Source organism: Phyllostomus hastatus, unplaced genomic scaffold (genome assembly GCF_019186645.2).
Source record: "Phyllostomus hastatus isolate PE091 unplaced genomic scaffold, TTU_PhHast_1.1 phas_scaffold_46, whole genome shotgun sequence".
NCBI lineage: Eukaryota > Metazoa > Chordata > Mammalia > Chiroptera > Phyllostomidae > Phyllostomus > Phyllostomus hastatus.
In genome coordinates, this window is record NW_025334032.1 from 14,815,009 (window position 1) to 14,832,843 (window position 17,835).

The 17,835-nt window shown below is 36.3% G+C and overlaps 1 protein-coding gene across 2 annotated transcripts in view; it reads left to right on the top strand.

Annotated features, from left to right (window-relative positions):
• Positions 1-17,835, top strand: part of MYO16 (myosin XVI) — a 627,599-nt gene that overhangs the window by 107,222 nt on the left and 502,542 nt on the right. The gene's annotated exons all lie outside the window — the stretch shown is intronic.

Consider the following 17,835-nt stretch of genomic DNA (forward strand, 5'->3'; position numbering starts at 1 on the left):
TAATGTTGGTGCTTGTCCAGAGATTGAATTAGTACTTAGTGATTATTGAAAAGATAAATTGCATCTGTGATTTAGGGACTCAAGTATTCCATTTGAACTTCTGTCCTCTGCAAAACCACACACAAGTTCAGCAGGGAGTTTTCTCTTCTCTGTGACAGATGAGCCAATGGAGGCTCAGAGAAGGCAAGCTATTGGCTGACTCATCTCACCTGAAAATTGGTCAGAGCTGGATTTGAAACCCATAATTCTATAAATGGCTGGTTTTGGGATAAAACACTTATTAAACAAAATAGGCACAAGGTTTGAAACAAATTATCTGCCTGGTAAATTTCCATGTTCTAGTTATATATTAAGCTGAGCTAGGTAGCAGGCAGGTGACATGTGCTGGCAAAGTATGTGCTTTACTTTTTACATCTACTCATACGTGTGTGCACCTTTGTAAAGATTTTAATTAATTTTAAGCTTTAGTTTATGGGAATTGTATGAATGTTATAATTTTAATGGCTTATTTTGTTGACTGTATCTGAAGCTCCCCACAGATACAGACTATAGCTTTTTCATCTTACAGTCCCACATCTTGCACATTGTCTATTCAATGAGTGAGTGAACACCAAAGAAGGAAAGTTCAAGAAGTGAAAAAAACAAACAAACCCCAAAACATGGATTAGGTCTTGATTTCAGAAAAAGAATTGTTGATATGCTTTAATTAAGGTTTTACTGAAACTGATTTTCATGATACAATATAAGATTTTCCTCAAGATGGCATATTTGGGTGGTAGACACTAATGAAATACCTCCAATTACTGTCTGCTTAATCTTGACAGAATACTTTGAGTCTTAAGAATACTAATTCACTATTTACTGATGTAATCTTTAACATGTGCCAAGTACTGTGACTGAGTTAAAATGTCAAGTAAGACATGGTCTTTTCCCACTTGAAGTTCACAGAAGACACCCAGGCAAATGTGTAAATGAGTATCAAGTGATAGATACTTAGATTGTCCCTACGCCATATACAGGGGAGCTCAGAGGAAAGAGCCCCATCTATCAGGGGTAGGGTTGTGAGCTTGATTGGATGAGAACAATGAGCATGAGATGAACTGTGACAAATACTTTAGTTACATTCTTACCTCTTCCTTTCAAACTCTGGGCAGTGTGAAGTGGGTAATCAGACAAGATCCCAGTTTCCTGATCTTGTTCCTCTGTTAGTAGACCTTGCCTCTCTTCCTGAATGGGAAAAGATACCAACAAAATTTAGTTTTTATTTGACCTAGGTCTTGAAAGTAAACTAGGATGCAGCTTGTGGAGAAAGAGCTGGGATGAGGAGGGGGAATTATTTCAAGACAGATTCTGAAGCAAGTAAAATAACACTAAATGTTTGGAGATGATATACAGGGTGGGACAAAAGTAGGTTTACAGTTGTTTATATGGAAAATAATACAATAATGAATAAACCACAATGCAAGAATAAATGCTGTGTTTTGCATAGTCACAACTATAAACCCCACCCAGTAGTATTTAGGTAGTGGAGCTGTGATCAAAAAGACAAGTAAACTTGACAGAAGTGATAAAATAATGTTTACAGCTTGGAGAGGTGGGATTGATTAAGGACATGCTTAAATGTCAAAAAAGCAAATTAGTTACATTGTCTGAAGATAGCTAAAATTTAATTAAATTTGACGACAATCTGAAAATATGTATTTTCAGCTTTTTAAAAATATTGATTTATATTTATATGTCTGAAAAAATATATAAAATCTGTTCTGTAAAACTTTCAAAGTATGTAAATAAGTGATTGCACCCCAATATGCCCTCATTTCTGGATATGCTTGAAACATCCTAAAATTCATCTTTACTTCTTTTCTATCTTGAATTTTGACATCCAGTTGGTTACAATGCCTGCTAATTCTGCTCATGTAAGTTAGTGTTTTTATAACAAAGCATCCTCAAAACATAGTGTCATGATAGAAGAGGAAGGAACACTTCCAACTCATTTTATGCAGTTAGAATTGCCCCAATACTAAAAGCAGACACAGACATTCTAAGGAAATGGTACACAAATGTCCATTATATATAAAAGAAAAAGAATCAATATAATACTAACAAACCAAATAAAGAAACACATAAAAAGTATACACCAAGACCAACCGGGGTTTATCAGGAATGCAAGGGTGGTTTAACAAGTGAAAAATCAATCAGTATAACAAACACATCATATTATTGGAACAGAGGACAAAGACCACATGATTATTTCAATAGACTCAAGAAAAAATGTTTGACAACATTTTCATGATCAAAACACTAAACAAATGAAGAATATAAGAAACTTTCCTCAACCTGATAAAGTATATCTTTGAAAAGCCCACTGCAAAATTAATATATATTGTTGAAAGACTGAAAGATTTTCCCCAAGATCAGGAACAAGACAAGGATGTCTATCCCCATCACTAAATTCAATTATATACTGGAGGTTCTGGCCAAAGCAAGTAGGGAAAGAAAGAAGAAAGAAACAAAGAAAGAAAGAGGGGGGGGGGAGAAAGAAAGAAAGAAAGAAAGAAAGAAAGAAAGAAAGAAAGAAAGAAAGAAGGAAGGAAGGAAGGAAGGAAGGAAGGAAGGAAGGAAGGAAGGAAGGAAGGAAAGAAAGAAAGAAAGAAAGAAAGAAAGAAAGAAAGAAAGAAAGAAAGAAAGAGGGAGGGAGGGGGGAGGGAGAGAGGGAGGGAGGAAGGAAAGAAGGAAGGAAGGAAGGAAGGAAGGAAGGAAGGAAGGAAGGAAGGAAGGAAGGGCAAAGGAATAAGTAAAATGATCTATTTGCAGATAACATGATCTTACATATAGAAAACCCTAAGGAACCCACCTTCCTCATACACAAATATAACTAATAAATGAGGTTAGCAAGTTTATAGGCTATAAGGTTAGTAAACAAAGTTCAACTAGGTTTCTATAATCTAGCAATAATCAAGCAAAAAATGCATTTAATAAAATAAGTCCATTTATAAATTGTGTCAAAAAGAATTAAATATTCCATTTAACTTATAAATGAAATGCAAGATTTGTACAAAATTTCGTTGAGAGAAATTCAATAAATCCTAAATAAATGGAAATGCATTTATGTTTATGGATTAAAAGACAATGTTGGAAAGATGGGAATGCTCCCCAAACTAGTTAACAGATGAAATGCAATCTCTATTGAAATTACCGCTTGTCTTTTGCATATGTTAACAATCTGATCTTAAAATTAATAAATAAATGAAAAGAACCCATCCTGATCAAAACAATCTTGAAGCACTGAATTATAAGATTGATGCTTCTCAATGTCAAAATTATGACACAGTTACTGTACCCCAGAGAGTGTGGTGGTGGCTTAAGACTAGATACATTCATCAACAGACTAGGATAAAGAGCTCAGAAATAAACCCTTATATTTGTGATCTATCAATTTGTCAAGACCATCCACTGAGGAATCAGGCTTTCCAGCACATGGTGGTGAAACAAGTGAATATCCCCATGTAAAATAATGAAGTTGGACCCATACTTCACAACACATACAAAAATTAATTCAAAGTGGATAGCAGACCTAAAATAAGCTAAAACTATAAAATTCTTAGCAGGAAACCTAGGGAGTAAATCTTTGGTCCTTGAATTGGTAATGATTTTCTTAGCCATGACACCAAAATCACAAGTGAAAAAAATAATAAACTACATCAAAATTAATAACTATGTGTAGAAAGGATACCATCAAGATAATGAGAATACAACATACAGAATGGGAGAAAATGTTTGAAAACTGTGTATCTGATGAGGGGCTTTTCTCCAGAACATATAATGTATTCTTATAACTTAATAATAGGAAAAGAAATAACCCAATTAAAAATGGGTAAAAAACTTGAATAAACATTACTCCAAAGAAGATATACAAATAGCTAATTAAATACACAACAAGATCCTCCACATCATTAATAATGAAGGAAATGTAAATAAAAACTATAATGAGATAACTTCCCACTCACAGTCAGTCAATATTAAGTCTTGGTGGGGATGTGAAGAAATTGGAAATCTAATATGCTGTGGATAGCATTATAAAAGAGTACACATGCTTTGGAAAACAGTTTAGTAGTTCTGTAAAATTGTAAATATGCAATCATCATATGGGCCAGAAAAATCCATTCCTAGAGAATTTAAGAATTCATGTCCAAGAGAATTTAAAACATATGTCAACACAAAAACTTGTGTAAATATTGATAGCACCATTATTTATAATAGCAAAAAAAGTGGAAAACCCAAACATACATCAAACATTCATTGAAATATACAAACAAAACATGGTGTATCCATATAATGGAATATTATCCTACCAGAAAAAGGAAGTATTGGTCCATGCAACAAAATTTATAAACCTTGAATATATTATGCTAAGTGAAAGAAACCAGACACAAAGACCACTTATGGTATGATTATCTTTATAAAATGTCGACTTGGAAAATCCAAAGAGGCAGAAATTAGATTAGTAGCCAGAGGCATTCAGATTGTTCTGGGTTTATTTTCCAAACAACATACCTGATATCTACATGCTTCCATGCTGGACATTTTATTACTATAAAAATAAAGCATGCCCCTCTCTCTTTCCTAATTCGGTTATGTCATTCTGTAATTTGGACTTCCTATCACCTTTCTTGCTCAGCTCAGATGTGTCCCTTATATCCCTAATCAGAATGAATTACTCTCTCTTCAGTGTTTTCATAGCACTGCATAAAACCACTTTGATTTGGTATAAACAGTTGTGCCAAATTTAGCTAAGGTTTTCATATCTGCCTTCCTTCCTCCAAGGTCTATAAATTACTTGAGAATGGGACCTGTGCACTTTTGTCCGTCATTTTATCCAAGTTAGCTTTTTGGGAAAAGTTTTTTTACATAATAGACTTTAAGTAACTACTTATTAAATTGAATATTTGAAGAGTAACCTGCTAAAATGAAAATTGAATATACAGTGGACATTAAGAAGAAGACCCATAACCTCCGTATTTTATGTCTGAGGAACAGAATCAATTAGCAAGCATTCAAAGCAAAATGAGATGTTTTGAACTAACTACAACCACAATTTGTCCTGGGGATTCTCATTTATTCACTGTTATATTATATGCTTTTGATAATTGAGAAAATGTTTAGTGAATAGTGTGTATTCTATCTTCTTTTTTAGCTTAATCTTACCATTTGGTGATGGATTAGATGATGGTAATGACTTGGGAATCTAATCACAGGCAGCTGTACTCTTTCCTTGGTACTTGTGTAAATCAGTCTTTGAATGAGTTAAGCTGGAGGTTCTTATTTCTGCCCCTGAAGATGCAGAAGGAAAAGTACTATTAGAACCTAATCCATTATCTCCTTATATTTTAATTAGATATGGAAATACAGGAAAATGTCAGAGGAGAGTTAAAGTATTGCTTAAGTGAACTTATTAATAAAAACTACTAGTATTTATATACCATATATGTTGTTTAAATTTTTTAATCCTCACCCTAGGGCATTTTTTCATTGCTTTCAGAAAGAGCAGAAGGAAGAGATGAGGGGAGAGAGGGAGAGAGAGAAGCATCAACTTGTTGCCCCATGAAAGCTCCTGGACTGGGAATTGCACCTGCCCAGACCATGGATTGAACCTGCAATCTTTTGGTTAACGTACAAAGCTCCAACCAACTGACTCACACCAACCAGGGCTATTTTATTTTATTGATGGATTGATCAAACAACTGCGTGCCAGTAAGGGAGGATCCAAAGATAAGTAAGGCTAAATCTGTGTTCATAGTTTGGTGGAGGAAGATGAAGAAATATAAAATTTATGTTGTACCAAAGGAGTATGTATGATTTAATGTAAGTAGACCAAACTAACTGAGCGTGGGGAAAATATTTCTCCCTCCTTTTATCTTTTTTTGGTATTTACCATTTTCCTTTTATTTTTATACTTGTGGTATCTCCACTCTAGGATTTGGTTCTAGGGCATTTTTTTTCTCTAATTGATACATGTTGCGTGGTGATCTTACCCACAACATTGACTTTCATAGCTGTGATATTACGATTTATAGAAAATATGTACTTGGTCTTTGTTCCCATTTCTGGCACAGAGCTCCTAAAATCCTTGGAACTTCCTAAGGGATGAAACCATAAAGCTGTCTCTTGCTATGTTATTGAGGAAAGATTTAGAAAGCACCTAAGGATGGGTGCCTGGTTGCCAGAGGAGTCAACCATGTGACTGGAAGATTGGAACTTCCAGTCCTACCCCCCTGATCTCAGGGAGGAGAGAGTAGGTGGAGGACTGAATCACCTGCCAGTACCTCCATGACAAACTAGAAAAGATGGAGTCCAGAGAGCTTTTGAGGTGGTAAACATGTGCCTCATAGTATAGACCCCATAGAAAGAGTTAAGAGAACAGTAAAAGAAGAAATCATTGGAGACTAGAGTCCATATCCACTCTATCCTGTTTTCTGTCCAGCATCAGCAGAAGCCCTGTGAACAGTAGGAGCATTATCGATATTTGTTTAGTTAATGAATGATGGTTTTATGGGTATAGAAGGTCAAGACAATTTGAAAGACTCCTATATATACTTTTAAAAATTCTATTGTAAACATCACTTAGGCTTATCACCCCCAAATAATGACTTACAGTTTTTCTTCCAAATCACTTCCAAATCAGAGTGTCTTCCACTCTGCTGCTTTCTCCATCTCTCTGATCCTGCTGCTAATGACCTCACCAAACACACAAGTGCTTAGAAACCTGGCAACCAGTCAGTTTCTCCCTTTTTCTCTTGTGCTGCATCTCACTTCCCATTCTGGCAGTCTCCAAGTTATCACTTCCAGAGAATTTATCCACTCTGCTCTTTCTTCTCTGCCAGTACTCAGTTTCAAACTGTTATTATCTCTGGCTTGGAGCTTTTTATTTACTTCCCTGCTGTCCATCTTATCTTCCTCAAATCTGTCCTTCTCAGAATCCCATGATTTAACTCACCTATTTCAAATCTGCTAGCCACTCTCCGTTAGCTTCAAGATAAGTCTTCATTTTGTGGGGTCAGAGATCCCTTTGAAAAGTTATGGACCCTTTCCTGATAGTCTATGGGACTTTATGGGATTCCAGAGTGAATAAACCGGGCAGAGATGATGAAGCTTTTTATACCATATGCAATGCGCTTTGTGGTTTACCCTGTTTATTTCTATAGGTTCAACTCTGGGCACTTCATATCTTCAATGCAAAAGTTCCAGAATATCAACTGGTTGATAGCAGCCTCAATGCACCATGCTTTTGCTGGAGGTACCCACTCCTGGGAACCATCTTTTCTTACCTCTTCTATCCTTCCATGATGCCCTGTTTATGGTTTACCTTTGCATTGGCTGTATTGTATTATAATTGCCTATTTACCATGCTAGAAAATCAGTTGAACAAAGGCACAGAGAGTACTGTATTTTTATGTATACACTGGCATAAAATTTGTAGCTCATCAATTGGTGAACTACCTTAATTGTATGCACCTTGGAAATCTTTCTTTTGTTATACTTCTTGCTGCTGTCTTAAGAACTATATAACATTTTGCAACACTTAGAAAAGTTAGATATAATTTGAATAAGGTAAAATGCACAAATCTTATATCTCATTAAATCTTTATATCCCTCTATATTCTCGTATCCACCATCCAGATCAAAAGAAACATTTCTGCTATTCTAGAAAGTTCCCTTGTGCTCCCTTTTTAAAACTTCTATAATCATAAATTAGTTTTTCCTGCTCTTGAATTTCATGTAAATGAAATCATATATTTCACACCCTTAAAATATCCCCCATCAGGTTCATGTGAGACTTTTATTTCAGTGATATTTCTTCACACCCAGTTATACTGTAACCAACTTTAAACCACTTAATTAATACCTCTACTCTGGGGTCTAGAGATGTGTATCAACATTCCCTGTTGTCTGGAAATGATTCTATATTGTTATAAGCTTACATGTAATTGCTAGCATCTTTAATATGTTAAATTTTTAAAAGTCTATTACAGTTGCTATAGCTTAGCAATTTATTTCACGAGAATCTAAAATTCCATTCTTCTCCACCTCCCTTACATCCCATATATAAAAATATATCTCTCTTCCCTCTATGAAATCCTACTTCCTGTCTGTAAATACTTTGTTAAGACTTCCCTTCTCTTTACATTTATGGCTGACTAATCCTGCACACTGCAGCCTCTGCCATGATGTATAAGCTAGGGTGTAATAGTAAAACATCATTGTATTAGCATCATATTAACATTTTGAGAGGAAACCCAGGAAGGATGTGAATACACTATAATGGTATGAAGTAAGCACTGAAGCAATAAATCAATGCAGCTCACCTAAACAAGAACAAAGGGGTGCAAGACACAAAAAGGGAGGCAGCTTACGGGCCTTTGATTCTTGAGTGCTTATTTCCTACCTCATTTTACCCACTTTCTTATCTTCTGCATCTCTTTTCCTTAGAAGTCTTTGCTATGTGCATCTTCCTTCTCTCTCTACTCTCCCTCTATATGTATGTAATATATAGAGTGAAGTTAATCAGATGAAGAAGGTTGGGGGTGTAAGAAAGGCAGTAAAGAATGTGCCAGACAGGTGGAGAAGTATGTGCTAAAGGTTGAGGGTGCCTGGCATGCTCAAGAAAAAAAATTTTTAAAAAAGGCATGACCACTGAGCAGGAGGTGATATGCCAGTGATTAAGTGTATGGTGGATGCTATGGCTTGAAAGTCTTGGTGAGTCATGTCCTTTTATGGCTCTGTGATCTGGGACATCTGCTTAGTCTATGTGCATCAGTTCATTCATTTGTTAAAAAAAATATTAGTACCTACTACATAGGTCTCTTATGAAGATTAAATGACTTGATACCTCTAAAATAATTAGAATCATGCTGGGCACATAATAAACACCTTTTAATTGTTTACTATATAAAATCAAGCTTTAAGAAAAGTTTGAAGTCACTTCTTAGAACTGTTCATATAGAAGTTTATTTATAATTTAAATTTTTTCAACTAACGTGGATATTTATTCTGAAAGTGCTAAAGGGCATATCAATACATATATTTATTTTTTGACTACTTATATTATAGGACTGTTCTGATATTTGAGATTGAAGCTATACTGAAGAAGAGAGGAAGGAGTACTGAAAAATATCGGGTGGTCAAAAAGTCCAGTTAGGTTTTCCTGTAAAATAGAAAACACATTTTTCATTTCCACCAATAACTTTATTGATTTGGATATTTTGAGCATGTCAGCTATCTCCCTCAATCAGTTTCTAGTGGGTAGAGCCAGGGGTGCTGCTAAACATCTTTCAATGTATAAGACAGACCCACAGCAAAGAATTATTTGGCCAAAATGTCAATAGTACCAAAAAACTTCACAAACTGCTTTTGACATGTTCAATCAGTCACAGCACAGCACCTTGCACTGCATCCATACATTACACACATCCTTTTTTAAAAAAATTCAGCTGTGTTCTTACATTTCTTGAAATAATAGAGCATAATATACCAAAATGTTGCACATTTTCTACCATCATCAATATTAAAATGCACAAAAATTCATCAATTTTGATAAGTTTTTTAATGCACACTGATAATGCAGCTGTCACAATACAATCTGACAAAATTGTTTAGAATAAGTTAAAGACAACTAAACACTATTAGAGCCATCATACAGTAAAAACTAAACTAACTTTTTGGCCAACCCAGTTCTGAGGGGGATTATTTCAAGTGACTTTGGCATCCTAAATTTACTTTTTCTGTTTCCAGTTCTGGGTCCAGAACTTTTGAAATTTGGGCTTCTGGAGAAGAGATACTTCTAGGATTGGTGACATAAGATAAATGAAAGGAATAGCACATTAGATCACATCAAGTCTACCCTGTGAGGACACTGGGGAAAGGAATGGTGAGGGGTCTGAAGGGAGAAGCTTATAAAGAAGCGAACAGAAATACAGGGAAGGAGTTTTAGAATAGGCATTGGAGGAACTTCTGTTTTGCTTGGAGAAGGAAATGCTCTCTGCTCTTCTTACTTATTACTGCCTTTGCTCTGGCCACCAGAGCAATTCAATCTGCTTTGGATTCTCCCATGGCTTCCCAACCACACTATCGTTCCTACTACTTTCTGTTCCAATCACTTTCTGCAATCAGATATTCATGAGTTTCAAATCATCTCTCTCTCTCTGGCATTAAAATTTCCCATCTCTTCATGATTTATGAGAAGAAATAAAACCCCTTCCTCCTTGTCCCTAATCTAGTCTCTGACGACTTCTCTAGATTCACCTCTCACCTGGCCCCATCCCATGTACTTCTCTTAGCCATATGAAACTTTTTTTTTAAATCTGAGTATGTCATAAACATCCCCACATTCCCTCTAACCATTTTCTTTACCTGATTTCTTTCTATCCACATACAGTTGTCTGCTTAGGTACCATTTCTCCAGGAACACACTCCAAATCATTAAGCTTTGATTGTCTGTCCCATAATACCATGTATTTATAATACTATTGATAGTTTTTCCATAATTTATATTTCCTGGTCTATAATATTTGTAAGCTCCATATGGCAGGTTTAGTCTGATTCATAACTGTTGTATGCACAATACACAACTATTTCCAGGATTGATAGAATTCTCTGGAGTTGTGTTTTTAGTGCCTGGCATATAGTAAATATGGAATAAGTATTTACTGTTCATGGGTTTTGTAAGTCATTGATACAGGCAAGTCTGTACCAAAGGCTAGTGATAAATTCAGGGAAATCACATAATAACTATTTTTATTAATATAATGATAGCATTAGGTCAATAAAATATCAGGAGTGCATAAGATGTTTTGAAAATAATGGTTGGAAATATATTTGTTGTGTACCTAGCCTGTGAATAACATTCCTGTGCAGTAGGTACTATTGTCTACATTTTTTATCTGAGGAATTTCAACCTCAAGCACATAGCCTCATCTCAGGGAGTGCCAGAGACACAATTATTATCCAAGCATGTTCAATGATGTGAACACAAAGAATGGTGATCCAGTGGAGGAGATATGACATTCTTCTAGGGTTTCATTAGCCTCCCCCAATATAGGCAGAATGTACTTGTGATTATTGCTTCATTTTAAGAAGTTCCTCCAATCACCCATATGAGTGTTAAGGAAGAGAAAGGTAGAGATAGAGATAAGGAGAAAAGAAGGGAGGAGAGGAGTGAACAGTAAAGGGACAGAAAGCTTCTGATAGGAAACATGAGGTCATGGATCAGAAATAGATTATTTTCTACTCACAAAGCATCCAAGCACTGGGATTCCTGAGCCCCAGTCCCCACGACAATGTAGTGACACAACCTGATCTTACCCTATATGGGTAAGAGCACAGGATTGTGGGTTGTAGCACAGGAGAGAAACCACAGGATTAGAAAACTAAGCTCTTATATGCTTTTGGCACACCTTTCTATATTTTGAAAGAGAGAGAGAGTGAGAATATGAATGTAAACAAATCCTCTTCATAGAGAGGAGACAGTCGCCAGCTTCATCAGTCTGAAATGTAAACAAATGAGTGTGGGGTGGAAATTTCCTAAATTTCGCTAGAGCTATATCACTCTCTAAGTTCAGAAAAGTGTGTAGGTTCTATGGGCTCCAAATGAATTTTAAAAATGCATAGAAATTGAAAAAGTAAGTAGTGTAATACAGTTTGTGCATGTGTGATTAAATTGTAGATAAGAACATGGTTCAACTAAAAAGTCATATTTTGAAAAACCGTATCAGTTGTGAAAGTTGAAGAAGAGGCTCCAAATTTAACTATTTCAGACTTCTTTTCATCTCTTTTAAGAATATTGAGATTATCTTTTAGGCCGTTAAAGTACTTCAGATATTGCCTTTGGGGTGACAGTTGAGTAAAGATCTTTCCAAGAATTTAAGCCTTATATCTTAACCCTCTCTCTCTTAGGTCATCAATGACCTCTATGTTAATCCTCATCATCCATAAAAAACTCATTTGATTATCTCCCTTGTTACACAAAGCTGATAACTCCCTCAAATGGATTAAACATTAAGGCAGACCATACTTTATGGTTTGCATACATGCAATCGTATTATACACATGCACATAAACCTAGGCACAGTGATAAAAACATAAACTAATGCTGTCTATTTTTTATTTACAGTGAAGATATGCAACCTCTTGTTTGAACTCAAACTTTGGTGACATAAACCAATACCTGCAAATGGGCAAGTGCCAACCTGGAGAGTTTTAACACATATGCTGGAGATATTTCAAATTGGTATTAACATTCAAGTGAATAAATTTTTAAATGTTTTACAAATTTTCTCCCTTAGATGCCTAATTTAATTGATATTCATTAGAATTCAGAGCATTTCATTTTGATTAGAGAAGAAAAATCACAAAGGGAATGTGGTTAGCAAGATGACTGTTGCATGGGTCACTGGCCAGCCGTGATCACAGAATGCTGTGGATGGCTCGTCGAAAAACACGCAAGAAAAACATGCACAGAGACAGACTAGTTTCTGTGGAGAAGTAGGGACGAAATGGCCACCTCTTCTAGTGAGGAGCGCGCCAATTTACCATCCATACCTGCTTTTATTGGGCTCATTTTGCATAATAATTCAGGTAAAGTACAGTACTCATTAAGGGGAAGTAAGGAACCATAGAAAACAAGGAACTCTGCCGGTCTATTTTGAGTCGGGGTCAAAGAGCTATAAGACTTTGAGGAACAAACTAACTTCCTCCTTGGATCTCTTTCATTCAACTGAGAGCATTCTAAACAAAGAAGGTTTCACAGTAATTTACATATTCTTTCTTAGGCCTGATCACCCGGGGAATCCGCCCTTTTCAGCACAGAGCTGCACCACCCTGTCATTGTTTCAGGCTTAGGTGGAGCAAGGGAACTAAGGCAACCAAGAGATAAGGAGTTTTTCTCCCAGACGGTGAGAACTCAGGCTATGTCAAAGCCGAGGAGTGAGGGTCCATCACCCCCTTTTGCTGCAGCCCCCCAAGTCCTTCTTTTGGGGGGCCTCCCAAAGTGATCGTGCCTGTCTTAGGTCATTCCCCCCTTGGGGAATCTTACCCGTCTTTGGCTAACTGACCAAGCTTTTTGGGGTTCAGTTATGAATAAAGCAGCAGAAGCAGCATTCCTGCCAGGGAGATAAGCTTTTGTCCCCTTGCTGGCTTAGGGTTCCAAGGGCGTTCCCTTGGCCTTAGCCTAGGTGGGGGTTTCAGCTTCTGATACCAGCCAGGGCGGTTCCCAACAGATGACAATTAGAACATTTCATATTGTATGTATAGATACATGTCCATTTCAGTGCTCGTATATATATTATTATATTACACTATACTGCATTATATAAATAGCAATTTTCAGTCTTTTTGGAGTAATTGTAAAATTGTGCTTGTTTTTAACTTTATATTGCTGTTCTATGAAAATACCAGTATAAATTCTGATAAGTAATTTCCAGCCCTTACAGTATATATTTACACTTAGGCACTGAAGCAATCTGAGCCGAGTTAGCTTCCTTACTGCTCTGCTGACACAGAGATCAGTCCACTTTTTTTTTTCATTAGTGCAGGTCTATATTACAGTTTTCTTCTCTGTTCACCCCACTATGGCCTACAACTAAATTAAATGTCCACTTGTTCTGGCAAGAGACTTATGAGGCTGTTCAAAGGTTAAAAGTCCTGAATTTGATCATCAGTGGTTTAATAGACTGACTGAAATCAAGATCAGCTCCAACAGTTGGCGGACTGTGGAAGGAGACATGATTAGAAAGGCAGGGATCTGATCCATCAGGCAAGGCAGGCTTGATCCTGGTTCTGAGGCACTTGGGGGATGACCAGTAAGTCTGATTTTCTAGCAAGAATGGAGTTTATTTATGCCTTTTCTTCTTGACACTCACAGCTTTCCTTCTTTGCAGCCTTCAGAAAAAGACCACACTATAGGGCCTTAAGTTATTAAACCACAGAATTGTTCCCATGAAAGAAGGTCTTGACTTCATTTACCCAGAAGCAGTCAATATTTGTGATAGGTTATACTACAGATTTAATTCCCAGCCATTTGTATGGGCCACCTGTATGTTAAAGTCTCTCTAAACTGTGTGTGAATTGCTTCATCAAAGTCTAATATTTATAAGCCCCACCCTATTCCCAGAGCAGAGACAAAGATGCTTGTGTCACAGCGCTTGAATATGCATTATAGACAATTTGTGCATGTGATTTATAGCCTCATTTGGAATTTTTATATAAGTAATCTATATGCATACACTATACCTAAACTAGTGGTATTTGTAAACTTGAATTTTAATTCTATCATGTAATAATGTGTGAAAAATGCAGAACTATTAGATTTAGTGACTACAAAAAAATTGGCATAAATAGTAGATTCCTCCAAATAAGAGTCTAAATGGAGTAGTATCTAACCTGTGAGATTTCACTAGGAAAACTATTTGAAGCCATGTATTACACATATTCCACTTTAACATTTATTTAATAATAAGCAAGTGTGTGATTTTTAAGTGATTGTCACTAGTCTCATTTTATTATCTTTATTTTAGTGGTGCTGGAAAATAATTGAGCCATATTTGAAGAAATCTGGTGTTTCATAATGCTAACATTTAAAAGAATTACTTGTTTTTTTATTAGAAATATGGTTTGGTATATAAAAGAAAAAAGGAATTTCCTTATTATTACAAATTGCTTTTGAAATACTGTATGTGACACTCAGTGAGAAAAATTTTCATTGTTATAATTCTGAAAGATAATAAAATATTTGTGCTTTATTAGTGTGTAAAGTTTTGTAGCAATTAAAGACAACCCCTGCTTTCAAATGTATAATTTAATTTTATACTTGATCATGTTTTGCAAAATACATGCATTATTAACAATATATAATGCAATCTAGGTCTTTCATTACTACCATCATTACTCTATCTAGTATTATATTTAACATTTCAAAGAACCTTGGAATGATCATGTTGTATCCTAACAATGAGTTGAGTTTTGTAGGAATGGGCAGAGATCAAGAAATTTTTGATCTGGCTATTCCATTGCTGGGACTATACCCTAAGAACCCTGCAACACCAATTCAAAAGAATCTATGCACCCCAATATTCATAGCAGCACAGTTTACAATAGCCAAGTGCTGGAGGCAACCTAAAAGTCCATCAGTAAATGAATGGATCAAAAAACTGTGGTACATTTACACAATGGAATACTATATGGCATAAAGAAAGAAGGAGTTTGTACCCTTCATGACAGCATGGATGGAACTGGAGAGCATTATGCTAAGTAAAATAAGCCAGGTGGTGAAAGACAAATACCATATGATCTCACCTTTAACAAAAACCTATGTCTCTATAACCAGAGACATTGAAATTAAGAACAAACTGATAGTAACCAGAGGGGAGGTGGGAGAAGATAATGGGAGGAAAGGGGGGAAGGATTGTCAAGGAACGAGTATAAAGGACACATGGACAAAGCCAAAGGGGGGGTAGCATCGAGAATGGGAGGTGGAGATGGCTGGAGTGGGGGGGGTTAGGGGGGGAAAATGGAGATAACTGTACTTGAACAACAGTAAAAAAAAGAAAAAATAATCAATTTTAAATTAACATTATTTTTGTACTTTATAGATAGTGAAATTAACAGATCCAAAATTATTGTCACCTGTATTAATACCTTAATGCCTACATTCTTAATGAATTGTTGTTTGATAATGACAAAAAGACATGTATTTCGATTTGATTAAACATAGTTTTACCAATGTTTTGATCATGAATATGTGGTTTCCAGAGACAAAGAGTTGAACTTCTCTGGCTGGCATAGCTCAGTGGATAGAGCACGGGCTGTGAACCAAAGTGTCGCAGGTTCGATTCCCAGTCAGGGTACATGCCTGGGTTGCAGGCCATGACCCCCAGCAACCACACATTGATGTTGCTCTCTCTCTCTCTCTCTCCCTCCCTTCCCTCTCTAAAAATAAATAAATAAATAAAATCTTAAAAAAAAAAAGAGTTGAACTTCTTAGTCTGGGGAATTATATGTACATAAAGTTTACATATGTGAAGCAGATTCTAAGTTCTTTCATAACACTAGAATTTTTTGGATAGATTCCTTTAGCTCCTATCAGTTGTTTTAGACGTCTGTGTTTCCTGTTTTGTAATTTCTAGCACATTTCACTGTGCTGGCTTAATTAATTGTATGTATTTCACCAGACTGTAAGCAATTGGAAGGCAAGAATGAAGTCATCCTTCTCAATGTATGTCAAATAGCAAAAACAATGACTTGTCAACTACTTAATGGAATAGATGAGTAAATGAGTAATAATGAGCCCTTGGAGTGTGGGGAGAGATATTACTGCCCAGCAAGGAGTTGGCCAGAGTTCTTTTAAGAGCAGGGTTTAATTATGGAATAACATTTTTAGGGTGCAAATCAATATTTTCAATAACTTTTTTTTTTGCCAAGTGCACACCATGCTTCTCTTTGTCTCATATAATTTCTTTTTTCCATTCAAAGAGTAGATTGTGTCATAGAACTCATTTGTATTAAGATGTTTATTGAGATAACTATATGACAGCATTTAATTTTCAGAAAACTAAGAAAATCATGTATTTAAGAAAGGTATGAGAACAAGATACCTGTTAGGGTGGTTGGTGACATGGGCTGTGAAAGAATTCACAAAGAGAAGAAAGTGCACAGAGTGAAGGTTTTAGTTTTACTTTCCCAAGAGAGGGAAAGTGCTATGTGTGAGATGGATACCAGCACCAGCACTGAGGGGTTTACAACAATGAGGCAAGGGGATAAGCTGTTACCTTTGATAGGATGGTGAGAGACTGATTCATTGCTGGCCATGAAGTCGATGAGGAGGAGAATGTCTACAGAGTCTGGAGAGACAGAGACATCAGAGTCCTCTCTCTGAACCTCAGAGAGACAGGCTTAGGGGGTCACCCTGAGTTGAGTTTCTGCTGCCCACTGGTCCCCTAGTCTCAAGTCTCAGGAGGCTGGAGAAGAGGGAGAAATAGAGAATGTTCCCATATGGGCCACCAAAATGTTAGGGTGGTCCACGATGTGGGCTGTGAAAGAATTCACAAACAGAAGAAAGTGCATAGAGTAAAGAGTTATTTTTACTTTCCCAAGGGAAGCAAAGGGCTAGGTGTGGAGATAGATATGTACCAGCACCAGCACTGAGGGGTGGGGACCCTGAGTTTTTCTTGGGTAATGGGGTGGTTGTAAAGCAACATGTTTCAGTTAGGCTGCAACTTGTTTCAATGTTATCTTTGGGTGCAGAGTCTGGTGGTTATTGTGGTCTGGTGTGTCCTGTTTCATGGGTTCCCAGAGCCTCTGCACCTTCAGGGACTTTCCAGTAATTTTCTAGTCCTGAGGATAAAAGGTCATAAAACAATTAGGGTGAGTTGGGCTTGGAGGTCCAGCCAGCTCTGGGAAAGGGGTCTGAGAAAGTGGCTTTTGTGCTATTAATACCTGTGTGTTAAGAGGAACGGTATCTAGGTTGATAGCACTTTTCCTCAAAGAGACACTGGACAACATTCACATAAACTCAAAATTACTGTGTGCATATATGAAGGATTTGTATTGAGGTAAAAGGAAAGAACCTTGCTTTCTGGATAACAGACATAAACAGTTGTGTCTTGCAGTTTATTAGGGAACACTGTTTTATTTTATTTTTTTATTTTTTTATTTTATGTTATTTTAAATATATTTTATGGACTATGCTATTAGAGTTGTCCCATTTATTTCTCCCCTTTATTCCCCTCCACCTTGCACACCCCCTCCCACCCACATTCCTCCCCTTTAGTTCATGACCATAGGTCA